Genomic DNA, 18,655 nt, shown 5'->3' with positions numbered 1-18,655 from the left:
AAAAGAAACCTCCTTAAAAGGAACACAAAGACTCTATTCCTCTATGCATGATACTGAGAAAAAAAAAGTTCCAATAAGCCAAAGAGCTTTGGTTATGTGGAAGTGAGGCCAGTGGGTTCAAGAGTCATTGGTAAATGGCCTTCTGAACTAGGATGAGGCAAGAAAATAAATGCTGCCCCTGATTCTGGACCCTAGGAAATAATAGAATTCCTTCACTGCCTTCCATGCACATCGTAGCTGACTCTGTTCATATCAAATGTTCATTTTCCACATAAAATATTCCAATAATAATTTTGAAAAGAGGGTCCCCCTCAAAATGGATATTCCTAGCCTCCTGTGCAGCTAGAAGTGGCCACATGTACAGTTTTGATCAACGATACATAGGTAGAAATCTGTTGGGTCTTTCTGGTAAAGTTTTATTTTCCTGGCATAGACATGAGTCTTCCTTGCTGTTGCACCTTTTGCTTCTTTGTCCCACCTAGAATGCAGGTATGAAGTTGGACTGCGACTATGAAGTGATACTGGGGTAACGCTGCTTACTAAGGACGTTGGAATAAAAAGAGGAAGGCAGACTCGGATGTGGAGGACTCAGCCCTCAGCTGCCTATATCTAGATTCTCATTTAAGAGGGAAAAATATTCCTGTTTTAGAAACCACTGTGGTCGGGCTTCTGTTACCTGCATCTGAAGGGCATCCTTAATGATATATCCTTAAGTGGGATCAGCCTCCAGGGAAATTGTAAAGAAGACAGTTTTCAATATCAACAATTATTTTCCTTCTCACCCTCTGTGCCTCTATTCATGCCATTACTGCCATCTGGATATCTCTGTCCTCTGACCATCTCTGCTAGCATGCATTCATTTATTTATTAGTGTAGCAAATGTATGCCAGGATATGTGCTATTAAAAATCACATACATACACTCAAAGTTTGGACAAAGTCTAATGAGGGAAGTAAGATGTGCAAATAAATCCTCAAGATTAAAGGTGCTAATTGTTGAAAGAGAGCAATCTCAAAGTCTCAGGTCACAGAAGACTGGGCAGCCAGCAACAGGGGGTCAGAGACAGCTTCCCAGTGGAAATGGTGATTGACCTGGCTCTTAAAGAATCCACTGAAATTCAAAAAAAAAATCTTTCACAAAGCAGCCCTGCAATGGCCTCCATCAGAAAAGATTTTTCCTACGGAACCTTATTTGTCTTTGATAACAACAATTCCTTTCTTCCCTGAAGGTTGTTTAAGATTGTGTCTTCCCTCCTTTACAGGAGGGAAGAAGGCAGGAACTACATCTGACTCAACCTCTTAGTCTCCCATGGTGCCTGGTTCATCTTAGATCCATGGTAAATATTAGTTGAATGGCATTACTGATCTTTCCATGACTTTAGACACCCAGTGCCTTAGCTGCAGCTTCCCTGAGATTAGGCTTTTTCCTCGGATGAAGCCACCTAACAGACATTTGTTAAGTTAATAAAATTTGTCAAACTAGGAGAAAGGTTTAAGAAAATACAAAGCATTTTTGTAGCATATAAATATTTAGAAAAGTGTTATCTGTTGGCTGACTATATATACTCTCTCCTGAAGAGAAATGGACAGGGGGCAGGGAGACAGCAGACCCAGCTGGGTGAGGGCTCTGATGAAAACAGTCAGACTGGAATGGCTGTGTATCCTTTTCCTGTAAACCTTTTCCTTTACTTATGGTAATAAGAAATTCCCACAGACTGGGTGTCTTAAAACAACAGGAACTTTTTTTTTTTACAGTTCTGTAGGGCAGAAGTCTGAAATCAATGCCTCAGCAGGGTGTGTTCCTTCCAGAGGCACTTGGGAGAAACTGTCCTATGACTCTCTTCCAGTTTCTGGTGGCTGCTGGCAATCCTTGGTATTTTTTGGCTTGTATGTGCATTGCTCCAATCTCTGCCTCTATCATCACATGACCTTCTCCCCTGTGTGTCTCCTCTCTTTCTCTTCTATTCTCCTCTAATGACACTTGTCATTGAAGTTAGGGCCCCCTAGAATCCAGGATGATCTCATCTGGAGATCCTTCACTTAGTTACAACTCCAAAGACCATTTTTACAAAAAAGGTCACATTTACAGGCCCCAAGTGGAAATATCTTTCGGGGGGACACGATTCAACGCACTACAACTTCTGTTGCTGCCTTGCCTCCCCACAAGAAAGGATTAACAAGACTGGCTGGGAAGCAAGGTTTTTTCTTCAAAAATCACGTTTCAAGTCTCTTAAGGGAAAAACTAGAAGGTTCCTAGGATGTAACAAAGAAATAGAACCATTTTGGAAATGGACGCCTAGCCCCTGTTAGTCTCATTTCTGTAGAAACTCAACCAGGCAAGATTCTTTATCCCAGAGAATAATTTTCTCTATCCAAATTTATTTCACCTCCACAACTAAGCCCCACAGACATAAATAGGCTATGGGAAAATTATCTCCTGCCCAAGTACAAACTGTCTGATGTCACTCTTTCATTTTTTAACAGAAGGAACTTTTTACACTAAAGTTCTCAGACCTGGGACTTCCCTGGTGGCGCAGTGGTTAAGAATCCTCCTGCCAATGCAGGGGACACGGTTTTGAGCCCTGGTCGGGGAAGATCCCACATGTCGTGGAGCAACTAAGCCTGTGCACCGCAACTACTGAAGCCCCCATGCCTAGAGCCCGTGCTCCACAATAAGAGAAGCCACTGCAATGAGAAGCCCGCACAGCGCAACAAAGAGTAGCCCCCGCTCGCGGCAACTAGAGAAAGCCCGTTCGCAGCAACAAAGACCCAACGCAGCCAAAAATTTAAAAATTAATTAACTAATTAAAATAAAATAAAGTTCTCAGACCTGAATCTGGGGGCAGTTGCTTAAATCTAAGTCTGTGGGCTTATAGTCTTGGATCTGTGTTACTACCATCCTGTGACAACACTGCTATAATAGCACCAGACACAGTTTTCTAGGTATGTTATAACTTTATTTAATAGGTCACCTCTGCTGTATGATTTCTCCTTATTAAAAATAAATTCTGTAACATAAAAGCTATGAAATTACAGAGTTCTTCAGAGAAAGAATGATTCTCCTCAAAGGGCTTTTAGTAAAAGAGAACACATTTTTGAAAAAAAAAAAAGAACACATTTTCCTACCACAAGCTTGACTATAACCCACAATATATGTTTATTATGAAGAAGATTATATTAAGAATTCAGTCTCTGGGGAATTCCCTGGTGGTCCAGTGGTTAGGACTGGGCGCTTTCCCTGCCGGGGCCGGGTTCAGTCCCTGGTCAGGGAACTAAGATCCCACAAACCGGGCAGGGTGGTCAAAAATAAATTACATAAATAAAGAATGTGGTCTCTGAGCGGTCTCTGACTTCACCACCAAGACACAACTGCAAATAGCCCTGAAAGCTATATTATGATATTTACCAGCTGAATTTTCTTACAGGCAGGTAACCTATTTTTCCAGTTAGGTCTGGCTATGGTCACATCATCACCCTCTGAGATTACATCAATTGACAGACACTTATTTTTATAAAGATTAAATGCAAAACTCTCAAACTTTCCACCAATTCTTTTTAAAACTTTCCCACATCGAAGCAAGAGTTTTGGCATCAACACCGAGAACCCAGTGTCGAGGACTGAATTATTTATGTTAATGTTGTTGTTTAACCTCTCTTCTGCCTAATTTTATTCTTTTTAACGTACATTCTAATGCCAAATACTTCTATATGGTTTATTACGAAAATAAGTAATCACTTGACCCCTCCATTATCTTCCACAGAGGCAACCACTCCCAACTATTTTGGCTCTTTCTTTTAGCATTTAACTCCTTATCTCTAAATAATATATTTATAATGCTACTTAATTTTTTCAGTTTTAGTCATTTTTAATGAATTTCCTATGTATAATAGAACATGAGAATTTAGTTCCCTTTCATGTTTACCCCTTTCCAAAGCACAGACTTTTCCCTTTCTTTAATCCTTCCAGGAGAGTTAACTATAATTTTAATTAAATAAAACAGTATTTGCATTATTATGACTGTGTGAACACCATCTACATCTGCACCATGATGCTCTTTTTTTCATCTTTTAATTTTACCTCTATTTAATAACTATCTCTTCTTAATTAACCTGGATTTCTGTGTACCTATCAGACTCATTTTCCTTGGTAGAAGTACATTCCACCAGATTCATCTTCTTGCAGCGCTCTACCCTCCTGGTCCACTCTGGACTGCTCATCCCTGGGCCTGTTGCCCAGCCATCATCATAGCGTCTCCCTTATCCATCTTCCAGGAGAATTCCTTTTCCTCTCACTGTGTCGGATCTACTGGATCTCATGTTTTTCTCCTCCTTAGCTTATTTTCTCCTTTTGGAATAGAACATTCTCCCATAGCTTCCTAAGAAATGGTACACTATAGGTTAATTTTGTAGGAACACTCATTTCTGGAAATGAACACTTTATTTGTTCACTAGACAAGTCTTGACTTATCTCTCAAGACAGGTCAATATTCACCTTCTTCAGAAAAATTTTTCTGTCTCAGGCAAAATTAAGCTCTTCTACCTATGCACATCCATAACACTTCATTTATTAATTTATTCATTTATCTATCCATTCACTTCGTCACTCATACATCCAGCAAATACTGATTGAGTGCTCTTATGAGCTAAGCACTGGGATAGGCACAAAGATGAAGAGAACAAACTTGATGTGAGTTTGTTCATGCAGGAGGCCAGGAAAAAAGACTGAGAAAGAGTGACCAGTGAGAAAGGAGGCCAATCAGGCAAGGATGATGTTACAAAGAAAGGAAGGAGTGTTTTGTGAAGAAAATAATAATCAGCTTCACTAGATTATGTTGAGAGGTATAGTAAGATAAGAAGCAGAAATATCTATTGGAGATGACAACAAAGACATCACTGATGGCTTTGGCAAAGGCAGTTTCTGTGGGAATACTGGGCAGGAAACCTGACTGGAGTGAGATGAGAGGAGAAATCAAGGAAGTAGAGATAGTAAGCATAGGCAGCTCTTTGGGGGATTTTTTTTTTTTTTTTCTGGCAAGTGGAGCAGAAAAATGGAGTGGAAATTAGGAGAGGAATGTGCAGTTTAGAGAGGGCTTTAAATCATGAAAGGAACTGTGGCATGCTGAATGCTCCTGAAACTGATCTGACAGTTTCTAAACTGACACAGCCAGAGAGGCTAACACGTAGGAAGACCAAGATGTGGCTCTTGGTCTCTGGCACTCTCTGTTTAACCTTATCCAACTTCCTTTGGTAATTTTTTCTTATTTTGTTCATTGTTCCAAATTAATGATAAGAGGAACATTTAATAGATTTCTCAGTATCTGGGAATTCCCTGGTGGTGCAGTGGTTGGGACTCTGCGCTCTCACTACAGAGGACCCAGGTTCAATCCCTGGTCAGGGAACTAAGATCCCACAAGCCTCACCGTGCGGCCAAAAACCACCACCAACAACAATAGATTTCTAGGTATCTAAATTAGGTTCATTTTTACTAATTCAACCTTCAGTTTTGTTTTGTTTTATTTTTCTTGTCTCTGTCATGGCTCATAACTGAAAAAAAAAAATTCCCAGGCTGCTGAGAAGTTATCCTTAGGATAAAGTTCTGACACTACTTGAAAATTATTTTAATTTGGAAAAATTACACAAGTTGTTTTTGCTACAGTTTCATGAAAATCTGTTTAATAGTAATACCCAATCCACAAACTGTTTTAAGGATTAAATGAAACACTAGTAAAGCATATACACATTAGAGACTTCAATAAACATTAGCTGTTGTTGTAACTATCATTGTCACCATCATTTTATTTTCATCATGGTTGTCATCACCATCATCATCATTTGACGCTGAGAGGGGAGGAGAAAGGATGGCTCCAGTGAAATGTCATTTTGCTTAAAACCTGGCCCCTTAGGTGGAGGTAAGGGTACACTGTCACTTTGACCTCCATGCAAACACAAGCCAATACACACATGCACATACATGCTCACACTCACACTTATAGGATGCTCACGTGTGGCACAAACTCTGATGTCAGAATGTTAGATTTTTTAATTTATGTTGGGGTTTTTGTTTTAAAATATTAAGCCAAATATAATCTTCTATGAAAAATATGTATTAGCTATTTCTGAAGTCTCTATAAATTTTTCATATGCAGTAAAAAATTAAATTTTGAGTTTATTACTTTCAATTATAGCTGAAGAAAATAACAAAATAGCAAAACCAGGCTAGGCTCACCTGCAGTTGTGGGTCCTTTGCTGACTTTGTGGAAAACCTACTTATTATATCTGTGCACTTTGCCTGTATGAGTTTGTTTCAGGATGCCCTCTCAGGCTCAACCCTCTCCGATGGTTCACTACAATTCTATCCCCTGCCAAAGCACTTCATTTTTTCACAATAAACAAAAAATATCAATCAAGAAATGCTAATTAACAGTCACAGACAAGTTAATGTTTGCAAATATGAGAAAGGAAAAGTTTGAAACAAAACACAGGATGTGGAATATTTCAGACTGATACACGACTTAAAGAAATTCAAAGAATGAAATTTTATAATGTTCCCATAAGCCAAAAAACTACAACAAAAACATGAGCTAAGGGATGAGCACCTGAACCCCAGTAAAACCAGTATCCTAATAGATTTGTCTCCCAAATGGTAAATGCCTCACATTAGCAGTACCATCAAATTAAAGTTTAGTTTCCTTAGTTTCCTTATTTGCAAACAGTAGTTTTAAATAATGTTTACTATCTCCATACTATTGCGGAGCGTTTAAACACCCTTTAAAGAAGTCAAGTACAAAAATGGTTGAGTTCTTCTATGCCAATGATGAAAATGACAAAGCCAGTTAGAGTATTAGAATATCAATGATGAAACATGAAAGGAATGTTAGAAATAATCTCACTCTAATCTCTTAAATTACATAGAGGAAAACTGAGTGTCAAAAATTGTGAAGGGATTGAGATGTTGCCCTGCTTAGCCTGATCGCAGTTTCATAGATGCTGGTAGAAGACAGGAGACATCCGGGTCAGAGACAAAGGACTTTAGTGCCCAGGGCACAGCAGGCAACATGAGCTTCATGTTCAAGTCGATACCATTTACTCCCCAAGTCCCATGGGGGTATGAGGATGTGAACTCAGGTGGATGCTGGAAATGCAGAGGATCTGTGTCACAGGTGAGGAATTTTGAGTTTAGAAAACCCTCAGTTTTATAAGAAGGATGCTAGCAAACCTGCCTAATGTTTTACAAGAAGGAAAAACTATCTTTATCACCTTGGTCAGGAAACAAATCTGTCATCTGGCCTGGAGGGAGACAATAGCTATACAAACATCTGTGCAAACAGAACAAGGAAGTTAATGCCTCTTGCTCAGAAGATGTGCAGAAATGTGAGAGACACATAGAAAACTGTGTCCTAACACTGAGATTTAGTAAAAAGAAAGAGATTATTTAAGGTCACCAACTAAAGTGCTGAGTTGTTAATCAGTGCAATAAAATATGGTAGAAATATATTATTTAATATTTGATAGTTAGGTGGAAACACCCTAAGGTGAGACCTAATGAGTTAATTTCCCTTCCTTAAATGCAGGAAGAACCTGTGACTTGCTTTTAACCAAAAGAATATGCCAAAGGTCATAGGATGTCATGGCCATGATTAGGTTACCCTATCGATCTATCTGTCTATCTATCCATCTATCTATCTATCTATCTATCCATCTATATCTTAGGAGACTCATGGCATATATATAGATTAGATAGACAAATAGATGAATATATCACTTAAGATCATAAACATATGACTCTTAGCAGACCATGTCCAAGGCCTGCTGGTCCAGAAAAAGCAAACTGCCACAGTGTAACTGCTTGTGGAAAGGTACATGTAGTAGGAAATTATGAGTGTCCTTTAGGACAAAAAGGCAGCCTCCAGGCAACATCCAATAAAAAGCTGCGGTCCTCAGTCCTATAGCCAAAGGATCAGAAATCTGCCAATAACCTAAATGAGTTTGGAAGCAGATTTTCCCCCACTTGGGCCTCCAGATGCAGCCTGGTCAACATCCTGATTGCGGCCTTTTGAACCCTAAGTAAAGAACCAAGCTGAGCTATGCCCATAGTTTCTCTTGACCCAGAGAAACTATAAGTTAATAAATATGTGCTGTTTTAAGCTGCTACATTTTTGGTGATTTGTTATGCAGCAATAGAAAACTAATACAATAGCTTAGCACAGCCCAGAATTTAATCTGTTGAACACCTCTTCTCTTTTATCTCAATGAGATAAAAATCAGATCTTCTTGAAATTTATCTTGTATCTTTATTTGTCCACGCCTGGAAGGCTTAAACTGACCCTACTTAGATCATTATAAGTCATTTCTACCAACAAATCTGGTTGTTTGGTTGTTTATTTATTTTGCTTTACAGTCATCCCACTCAGAATAGAACCAAGATTAATAAGCATACAGCTAATTCCCCATTTCCTTTGGTAAAACCTTATTAATTATTCCAATCCACAAAAAGTCTCTCTTTATTGAACCTACATTTGTATAATTACTACAAAATTTAGCATTTAATTGTTCTTAACAATTGTATTATTTCTCCAGCATGACTGTAGATCCTCTGTTTGTCTTACAGATATTTTTATATTTCCCACAGTATTTGCAACAGTGTCAGGCAAAAAAGGAAATGCTCATTAAATTCTGTTGATTGATAAACATGACCTGATTTTTCAGAAGTTCCTGCTAACAATCAATCTGCCTGGATACTGCAGAATTTACTCAGTATGAAATTGCTCCCTCACCCCTCCCATTGTGAGTTGTTTTGACTCATCCCCAAAGTCTGGGACTGAAATAACCTCTGTAAAAAAATGAGGTCTTATGTCAAAGTCACTTTCTGGGTTAATTCTATTTTCAGTCACTATGTGGCATAATTTATCCCCATGTCAGAGGACATATCCATCTGATTACTCAGGATCAGTCTTTATACATAAATTAAACTAGAATTTCAACATATTTACTCTAAAAATAATAATGGAATGGTGGGGACTTCTCTGGTGGTCCAGTGGGTAAGATTCTGCGCTCCCAATGCAGGGGGCCCGGGTCCAATCCCTGGTCAGGGAACCAGATCCTGCATGCATGCTGCAACTAAGAGTCCGCATGCCACAACTAAAAGATCCCACAACGAAGATCCTGCTTGCTGAAACTAAGACCTGGTGCAGCCACAAATAAATAAATAAATATTTTTAAATAATCATAATGGAATGGACAATTGGATAAATCATAAAAGTGAGGAGGAAAGAAATTTCAAAGATACTTCTAAAAATACAGACTCTGCTGTAACTAAATGAACATGTGCCTATGATTATTGGATGCTGATAAATCTAGGTTATAATTTCATTGGCCAGTTACTTCTCATCCCTAATACTTTCTGTAATGGCAAGCAGCCAGCATTCTTGGGATGATGTATTATAATACCTTTGCATCATAAATCTTTGCATTTCACCTTAAACTGTAATATATCTGACAAGACAAAATAACAAATAGTGCCAGGTTTAGCTTTATGCCTAAGAAAGAACTAATTAGGCCAAAAAGATTGATAGTAATTGCTATGATTCTTATACGCTTGTTCATTATTTCTACAGTGACTAGGAAGGGACGAAAGCCATACATTTGAAAACACCATTTATTAAAAACAACAATACAACTTTCTTAACCTAGAAATAAGGTGCCATAGGGACATTTTTTGACCCACTTATATTTGAGGAGAAGTCTCTCTCTCTTCTCTCTCTCTCTCTCTCTCTCTCTCTCACACACACACACACACACACACACACACACACACAATTTGAAATTTCTGCTTATCTCTTATTTACATAAACCTGTTTGAGAAATTTTAAAATTGTGAAAACACTGAACCAATCACCTGCCACTCTGGCCTTAAACCAGTAGCTACTTACTGCTTCCTTTTGTAAATAGCTTTGTTAAAACAACTGTTATCTGGGAATTCCCTGGTGGTCCAGTGGTTAGGACTCCACGCATTTACTGCCAAGGATACGGGTTCAATCCCTAGTCAGGGAACTAAGATCCCACAAGCTGTGCGCCACGCCCCCTCGCCCCCCCCCCAAAAAAAACTGTTATAATTCTAAATCATAAAGTATAAAGTGATAATGTCAATAACTTAAATAGGATTTTTTTGTTACTTACATTTCTTTGAATGAATCACCATTCTCTTCTATGAAATTACTTGAATTTCAGTTTCTTCGTGGCTTTTAGTTTTAGTTGATCCTGACTTGCTGTTGCTATCTATTTTTCAGTCTATAATAAAAGCAAAATATTTCAACATGGAAATTGAAAACAGTATCAAAACAAATGACTTTCCTTATGAAGAATACATTAGACAATTAGTGTCTTGCTCAAATTTTGTGCTCAGTTATTTTTGGAGAATTAACAATAGCAAAACAAACAAACAAACAAAAACCTAGGAGAGTTCATTACAAGCATAACTGTCCTACAATAAATACTGAAGAAAAGTTTTCAGACTAAAGGGCAGTGACACCAGATAGAAACTTAGCTCAGTAGGAAGAAAAATGAAGAGCACTGGAAATGCTAATTTTAAAAAGACAATAAATTGTTTAATACAAATATTGTAATACTGTATTTTGAGGATTATAACATATGTAGGTTTAAAATATGTGACAATAACACTACAAAGAATGAGTGGGGTAAGTAGAAATATAGGGTTACATGATTCTGACTACACTTAACTTAGTATAAGTTATGTATTAATTCAAGGTAGACTGGGACAAGTTATAGATGCATAATATAAACCCTAAACAACCACTAAAGTATAAAATATAAATAAGTATTTAAAAACCAATAGTGAAAACAGGATGATGTTAGCAAGACAGCAGTACAGGAATTTCTAGCACTTGTACCCTCCCAGAAACTATATTGAACAACTATATGGTAAGATATATACTAATCTTATACACTGTTCCTGAAAAATAAAGGAAGATGGAATGTGTCCCAACTCATTTTATAAGGCCAGTATAATGCTCTTACAAACATACACAAACATCCTTAATAAAAGAAAGGTAAATTAAAATTAGTAATATATAAAAAGGATTATATATCATGACCTAATTGGAGTTATCCTAAGAATGTAAGGAAGGTTTAACACTTGAAAATCAAAAAAATAATAATAATAATAATCTCAATAGATATAGAAAAAAAAGTTGACAAAATTCAACGACAAGTTATGACTAAAAAGCAAAAAAAAAAAACTTCAAGCAAAGTGGTGATAGAAGGAAACACTCTAAACTTGGTATCAGGGTTATGTCAACCTTAAAACCAGACAAATTTATTATCTTACAGTTCTGAAAGTCAGAAGTCCAAAATGGGTCTCACTGGGCTAAAATCATGGTGTTGACCAGACTGAGTTCCTTCCTCAAGGCGCTATAGGAGAATCCATTTACTCACCTTTTCCAGATTCTAGAGGCTGCCCACCTTCCTTGGCTTATGGCTCTCTTCCATCTTCAAGTAAGCAATGACCAGTCAAGTAAGTCTTTCTCACAGTGCATCACTCTGACTCTAACTCTGCCTCTCTCTTCCATATACAAGGACCCTTGTCATTACATTGATCACAAATGGTTAATCCAGAATAATCTTATTTTAAAGTCAACTGATTAGCAATATTAATTCCAGCTGCTACCTTAATTCCTGGGGATTAGGACACAGACATTTTGGGGAGGCCACTATTCTGCCTACCACAATCTATACCTCCACATAATATCCACTCACCCTCTGGATTATTTCAGAGAAAATTCCAGACGTTAGATCATCTCATTCATAACTACTTCAGTATGGAGTTTTAAAAGATAAAAATTCTTTTGAAAAGAAAACAATCACACCTAAAAAATAATAACAATAATTTCTTAGGATCATCAACTATCCAGTAATTATTTAAATTTCCCAGGACTTCCCTGGTGGTCCAGTGGGTAAGACTCCACACTCCCAATAGAGGGGGCGTGAGTTTGATCCCTGGTCCGGGAACTAGATCCCGTAAGTATGCCGCAACTAAGAGTTTGCATGCCACAACGCATGCCGCAACTAAGACCAGGTGCAGCCAAAATAAATAAATAAATTTCCCTTTTTTTTTTTTTAATTGGGGTATAGTCCCTTATGATTTTTAAGATACTTTACAGTTTGTTTGAAAGAGAATTCAAATAAGATCCATACATGGCATTGAATAATATTCAATAGCATTGAATAATATGAATTATTCTTTTAATAATATTAAAAGAATAATATTGGGACTTCCCTGGTGGGCCAGTGCTTCTGTGTTTCCACTGCAGGGGGCCTAGGTTCGATCCCTGGTTGGGGAAGTAAGATCGTGCATGCCGCACAGCACCGCCGATAAGTAAATAAATAAATAGATAGATAGATAAATAATAAATAAAAGAATACTATTTCTGAGGATCCCTAACATACTTTAAATCATTTTAATTATATTGTCAGTTAGATACATACAAACATGAAACTGGATATAAATTCCTCATGTGTATGTCTCTCATATATCTACAAAATAAAAAATATTCTTGAAGAAACCTGTGGGCCCAGTTTGAGAAATATTGTTCCTATATCATTGTACACAAAGTTCATTTTAAAATTAGTTGTTTCATGTCCTGTGAGAGTATTTCATTGTTGCCTAAAACTGTTGCTTAATTTCATCATTTAATTACCATTCTTCAGTAACATTTTTGTCACCTACTATCTACCATTCACTTTTCCTAGGTAGGGAAACACAAAGGTGAAAAAAACTTGGTCAGTTGCTCATAGTGGATTTTTCAAAAGGTTATGTATTATCCAAACAACTAGAATATAAGCTATGTGAAGGTGGGAACGAGGTCTTACAAATCTTCATGTCCCCCAGGGGCCTAACAAAGTGCTTTTATAAAGTTGGTACTCAATCAGTGTTCAATAATTGATTCAACTTGAAAGCCTATATTTTAATTGCTCAGTTGAATTTAGCAGGCATACCTAGAGAGAACGAACCATGCCACCATATTTCTCTTTTTTGCTTTAGGATGAAGAAGCAGTGAGTGTGTGTGTTTGTGGGTTGGCAATTATGATGAAGAGAAGGATGCTTGGTGATAGTGACGGTGCAACAGCCACTGTGGTAACTTGGAGCTAAGCAAGTCATAAAGCTGACCTCGGTGGGTGCAGAGCCTCACCAGTCAGTGTTATAGATGGATAGCTATTATGGGTCAACAGTGATAGATGGAATTTGCTCAGAATAGCACAACACATTCAGCTCTTTGGAGACAATGAACATTTATCACTGATGATTAATCCTTTCATGAGTCCATTTCGAGGTTTAACAGCACTCTTTTCTGGCATTTTTGTTCCTTGTATATCAGTCCCATGGTCCCGCTCATTCAGGAAATGTTTACTTTCTGGGACTATGCTATGTATATAGCTCCTGAGTATTTAATCATAGAACTACATGGCAGATTTCTCCCAGCTTCTAGGACTCCCTCACAATCTACTTTCCAGCATGTGCACAGTCCTTATAATTTCTCCTACCATCAAAATTTTGGGCTTATGTCATCAGACAACCTGGTACAAATTTCAATATAATATCTGAAAGGGATTAAACATTAATATACATTAACATATTTTAAAATAATGATTAATATGTTAATTCTCAAAGAGCAAAAATCTCAGGGAGGGTATATTAAGGGAATGCAGGTGAGTTTTGAAACACATGGCACATGCTGCTAACTGTCCAAGAGGGTAGGTAAAATTTGGTGACCTTGAGGAGAACAGGACTATAAAAACACTAAAAAAGGAGAGCTATATCACAATTACATAAATCTGGGGTATTCTATTCATGCCCATGCTCATCCCTGATGACATTATAAATCCTTTAAAGGTGGAGGCCTGATTATGCACATCTTTGCACTCCAACAGTAGAACTCAGTGTGCTTCATAGACCAACATCGTTGCCATCATCTGGGAGCTTATTAGAAATACAGAACCACAGGCCTAATCCCAGACATAATGAATCAGAATCTGCACTAAAAGAAGTCTCCAGGTGATTTCAATGTACACTGAAGTTTAAGAAACACTACGGGGACATCCTTGGCGGAGGCAGTGGTTAAGAATCCGCCTGCCAATGCAGGGGACATGGGTTCAAGCCCTGGTCAGGGAAGATCCCACATGCTGCAGAGCAACTAAGCCCGTGCACCACAACTACAGAACCTGTGCTCTAGAGCCCACAAGCCACAACTACTGAGCCCTGTGCCACAACTACTGAAGCCTCTGCACCTAGAGCCCGCAACAAGAAAAGCCACCACAATGAGAAGCCTGGACACCACAACAAGGGGTAGCTCCCATTCGCCGCAACTAGAGAAAGCCCGCAGGCAGCAACAAAGACCTAATACAGCCAAAAGTTCATTAATTAATTAATTTTTAAAAAAAGAAACACTGCGGTACTAGCATAGTGTCCTATACACCTTAAGATTGAACACGTGAAAACATCTTTAAAAAAAAAAACAAAAAACTTTTTATCCATGTAATAAATAAATTAAAAACATCTTTAAAAAAAAAAAAAAGATTGAACACGTGTTAATTACCCTCAAAACACAAAGGCTTCATAGCTTGTAAAAATACCAGGTGTGAAGGTCTGAGAGACAAAACGTGATAATAGTTTAAGAGAGAAAGATAAAAAGCAGGCACTATATTAACATGCACATACCAGGAACATTATACTTTTTGGGGAACCTGCCATAATTATATGCCAAAAGAATAGGATATTCTGGAGGACCTGTCTTCAGAGTGAGGTGTTTGCCCCGATGTGTTCAAAACAATCCAGTGGAATATAGGCATAAAATATTAGAATTTTTATTTTTAAAAGGAGCTATACTAATATTTAATATTCAGGTTGACATTGTTACCTGTGCTCAGTACGCCAGATAGCTCATGAGATTAGTAGCAGCGCTCTCAGTTTATTGAAATTTTCTGCACTTTATGTGTGCCTTGTTAAGTGACTGTAACTAAATGAACAAATGACTTCAAAATGTTCCTTCAAGGGATATGTAGATTGAAGATAATACACAAGGAAAGCAATGGCAAAACACAACAACAACAAAAGCAGAATAGGCATTTATATCCTTATGCAGGCTCTTTGTCAGTCACATTCAAGACAAAAGCAGTGGCAATAAAAACAAGTGTGACCTGAAGTCAGCCCAAAATTCCTACCTTTTTTTAAAGCTTTATTGAGGTATTATTGATAGACAAATAACTGCACATATTTAGTGTGTACAATTTGTTTGTAAGTTTTGTTTGTAAGGTTTGTTTCAAACAATTTGTTTGAAAGGTTTATCCTTTTCTTTTACTAAATATATTAAACATTTTGAAAAAATATTTAAAAGTACCATATAACCCCACTATCACTCATGATGGAGCTTGCCCTAAGAGTACATTGCCATCTCTGTTTACTATGCTTTGTGAGACAGGCTTTCCAGTAAGGACAGCTGATATGCTGAGATCTGAGGGTATACTTAGTGAAAAAAAGCAAGGAGCAGAATGGTGCAGAAAGTGACAAATTTCTTTTAAAATTTAATTACACATCACTGTGAAATTGTAGAAAACTGAAGTCAAAGAGAAGGACCTACAGTATTCTAGAAAAGGGGGGGAAAGTCATATTTAAAAATAGGAATTAGAATAGCTTTAGACTTCTAAATGGCAATACTGGAAACGAGAAGACAATGAAAAAAGTGCTTTCATAATTCTGAAGACAAATTACTTTTCTTTTAGAATTATATATCCAGTGAAACTATTAATTAGTGTAAGGATAGAATACAGACATTTTCTGACATGCAATTTCCTTAAAAAAAAATTACTTCCCAGAAAACTCTTTCTCAGGAAGCTATAAGATATTCTTCATTAAAATAGTCATAGGCCAACAAAGAGGAAAATATGGAGTCCAGAAGAGAAGGGATCAAAACCAAAAACAAGGGAAGATGAAGGTAAAAGATGTTGAAAAAAATTAATCAGCTAATTTAAGAAAGAAATGGAAATTTTTATTCTATCCAAACTGAGGATTATAACCTGGGAACAGTCTCTCAGAAAGCTCTGAGAACTGCTCTGCCCATTAGAGGTCAAAGTTACATAGGTTTTTGAGACAGAGGGCTGTACATTAAACACGGTTTACACAATCCAGATCTACAGGTATAAAGTGAGTAGTGGGTCATGGGTCATTCATGGCCCCGTACAAGATTAAGAAGAAAGGTTTATCTCCTGAGGAGTTGTGACCCTTGATGAGATTAAGAAAAAAAGGTTAGGAAAGTTATTTCCTGAGGAGGTCTGGTTAATGTGGATGCACAATGCACACTAAAAGGGAGGGAGGAGGCCCAAATGAGCAAAGAAATTTTATGTTAAATTTTTCTTGTCTTGCAATAAAATGTGAATTTTATTTCACCAATGGAAATCCTGAATAAGAGTTTGCACTGTCCGTCCTAGGTTGGGTGAACACTACTGCGTGGGGGCAGGTTGGAAGAATCTGGGAGACACTTCCCCAAAGATGAAATTGACAGACTCACTGTGATGAGTGAACATATTAAGAGACTCAGACAAATTGACAGAGTGTTGGGGTTGAATTAGTGACTAATAATATAGGTAACATTTATGGAATGTTTCCTATGTGGGCAGACACTCTTCTAAGCACACTGCATCTAAACCTTATGCAATGGATGTATGCATTGCCCCTATTTTACAGATAAGAAAAAGGCGGCAAAGCCAATTAACTAGCTAGCTCAAGGTCACACAGCTAGTAAGAAGGAGCACTGGGACTGAAACACAGGCAACCTGACTCCAGACACTTTCTTGTAATCCTTATTCCACCCTAGTTTTCCAAGGGTACAGAAATACCACCAGTTAAGAAAAAACAAGAAGAATCAACTTCAGGAAAAACAGAAAATGGCATAAGGAAAAGCAATGATAGTTTTCTATATGGTTGTGATGTGAATGGCATTTTCACAGTCATAATATTGTGAATATTAAATACTGATATTATGATACAGTGTTATTTAAAGCACTGAGGCATTTGGAAGGTGCTTATGCACAGTGGACATAGGAAGGAAGAGGAGAGCTAAATCCTTATCTTTCATAGTAGAGAGCCAATAAAGTCTAAAATAAAAAGTCAACAAGCAGCAATACAAGCCTGTTAATTAGCAATATAGAGGCTAAAATCAAACAAAATCAACTTAAAGTATTAAAAGTATTTTCTTCTGGGGAAAGAAAAATGGAGTAGAAGAACTAGAGACTTCTGTTGATCTTAGCAAGTCTTTTGGAACTGGTTGATTCTTAATGTATATATGTTTAAACTATGTGTGTGCATTTAAACTACACAGATGCATGATTAAGTAGACAGTATAAAAGAGAAAAAGATGAAGTAACAAATTTTAAGAGAAGGGAGGAATCGTCTACATTTTCTTCCAGTCCTGTCCTTGTCCCTGAAGGAGTTCAGGACATGCACCCCAAAATATGTCACTTTGACATATTAATTATTCTGAGTTCAAAACATTTGAGAAACAGTAGATGTAGGAAGGGCTCTCTGACCTACCCTTTTCTACCTAAAAACAGGCCATAAAATTTCCCATGAGGGAAGAGAAGAAAATCCTTATCCCCAGAGACTGGGAATCAATGCTGAAATGCATCTGTACAAACTTGCAAAATGTACAAACCCTAGTTTTGCACTCCAATATATCTCCTAGTCACTTCCCCACAATTTACTGGCCCTGCCCCAAACTCCTTTGTCTTGCCACTTCCTCACACATTTATCATTTCTTTGTTTAAAAGTTATAAAACCTTTCTGCTCTGGCCACTTCCTCAGGTCTTCATTCTCTAATAAAGGTCTCCATGTACATGTAAAAACAATAAAACTTGTACGCTTTTCTCCCATTAATCTTTCCTCTTATGTCAGTTTAAATCTTAGGTGTAGCCAGAGATCCTAAAAAGGTAGAAGAGAATTTTTCCTCCTCTACATCCTTTTGAATGTATGTGTGCTGGTTCAGTTTTTTGGGAAGCAGGAACTGAGAATGAATTAGGAATGCAAATGGTTATTGGGAAGGAAAACCTGTGAAAGAAGAGTGCAGGACACAGGATTGGTCAGAGGGAGCTGGTAGACTGTCATGCAGACCTGACAATGCCATGCAGAATAGCCCAGTGGGAATTCTGGAGCAAAGATTACAGGAGACTGACATTGGGAGGAAGTGGCCTGGCCCTTGTTCCACCACCTCACCACCTCACTCAGTCATTAACAGGGCACGTGAAAAAGAGAATGAGCTCAGCTTGAATACTTGGAGGCTGTCAGCTAACTTCTCTACTTATAGATGGGCAGTGAGATTTTTCTTGAAGGAATATTTGAGCTATGCCTTTTAGTGTCGGCCATAATATATTTCTTAAAAAGCAACAATTTGCAGCCATAGTGAACAAGTGCTGCTTGCTGTTTTTCTACATACCTATGTTCTATTTCTATTTTCATATTCTTTTAATATTAATGAAGTTTTCATTACATTAAAATTAAATACAATGCAATGTGTATGTTAATTTCAAACCAATAAAAAGGGATTCAGTTAAAACTAAATCTCTAGGTCAGACTCTAGTTGCTCCAGACACTC

This window comes from Lipotes vexillifer, unplaced genomic scaffold (assembly GCF_000442215.2).
Source record: "Lipotes vexillifer unplaced genomic scaffold, Lipotes_vexillifer_v1.1 scaffold946, whole genome shotgun sequence".
In the NCBI taxonomy this organism is placed as follows: domain Eukaryota; kingdom Metazoa; phylum Chordata; class Mammalia; order Artiodactyla; family Lipotidae; genus Lipotes; species Lipotes vexillifer.
This window is presented reverse-complemented; position numbering follows the sequence as displayed.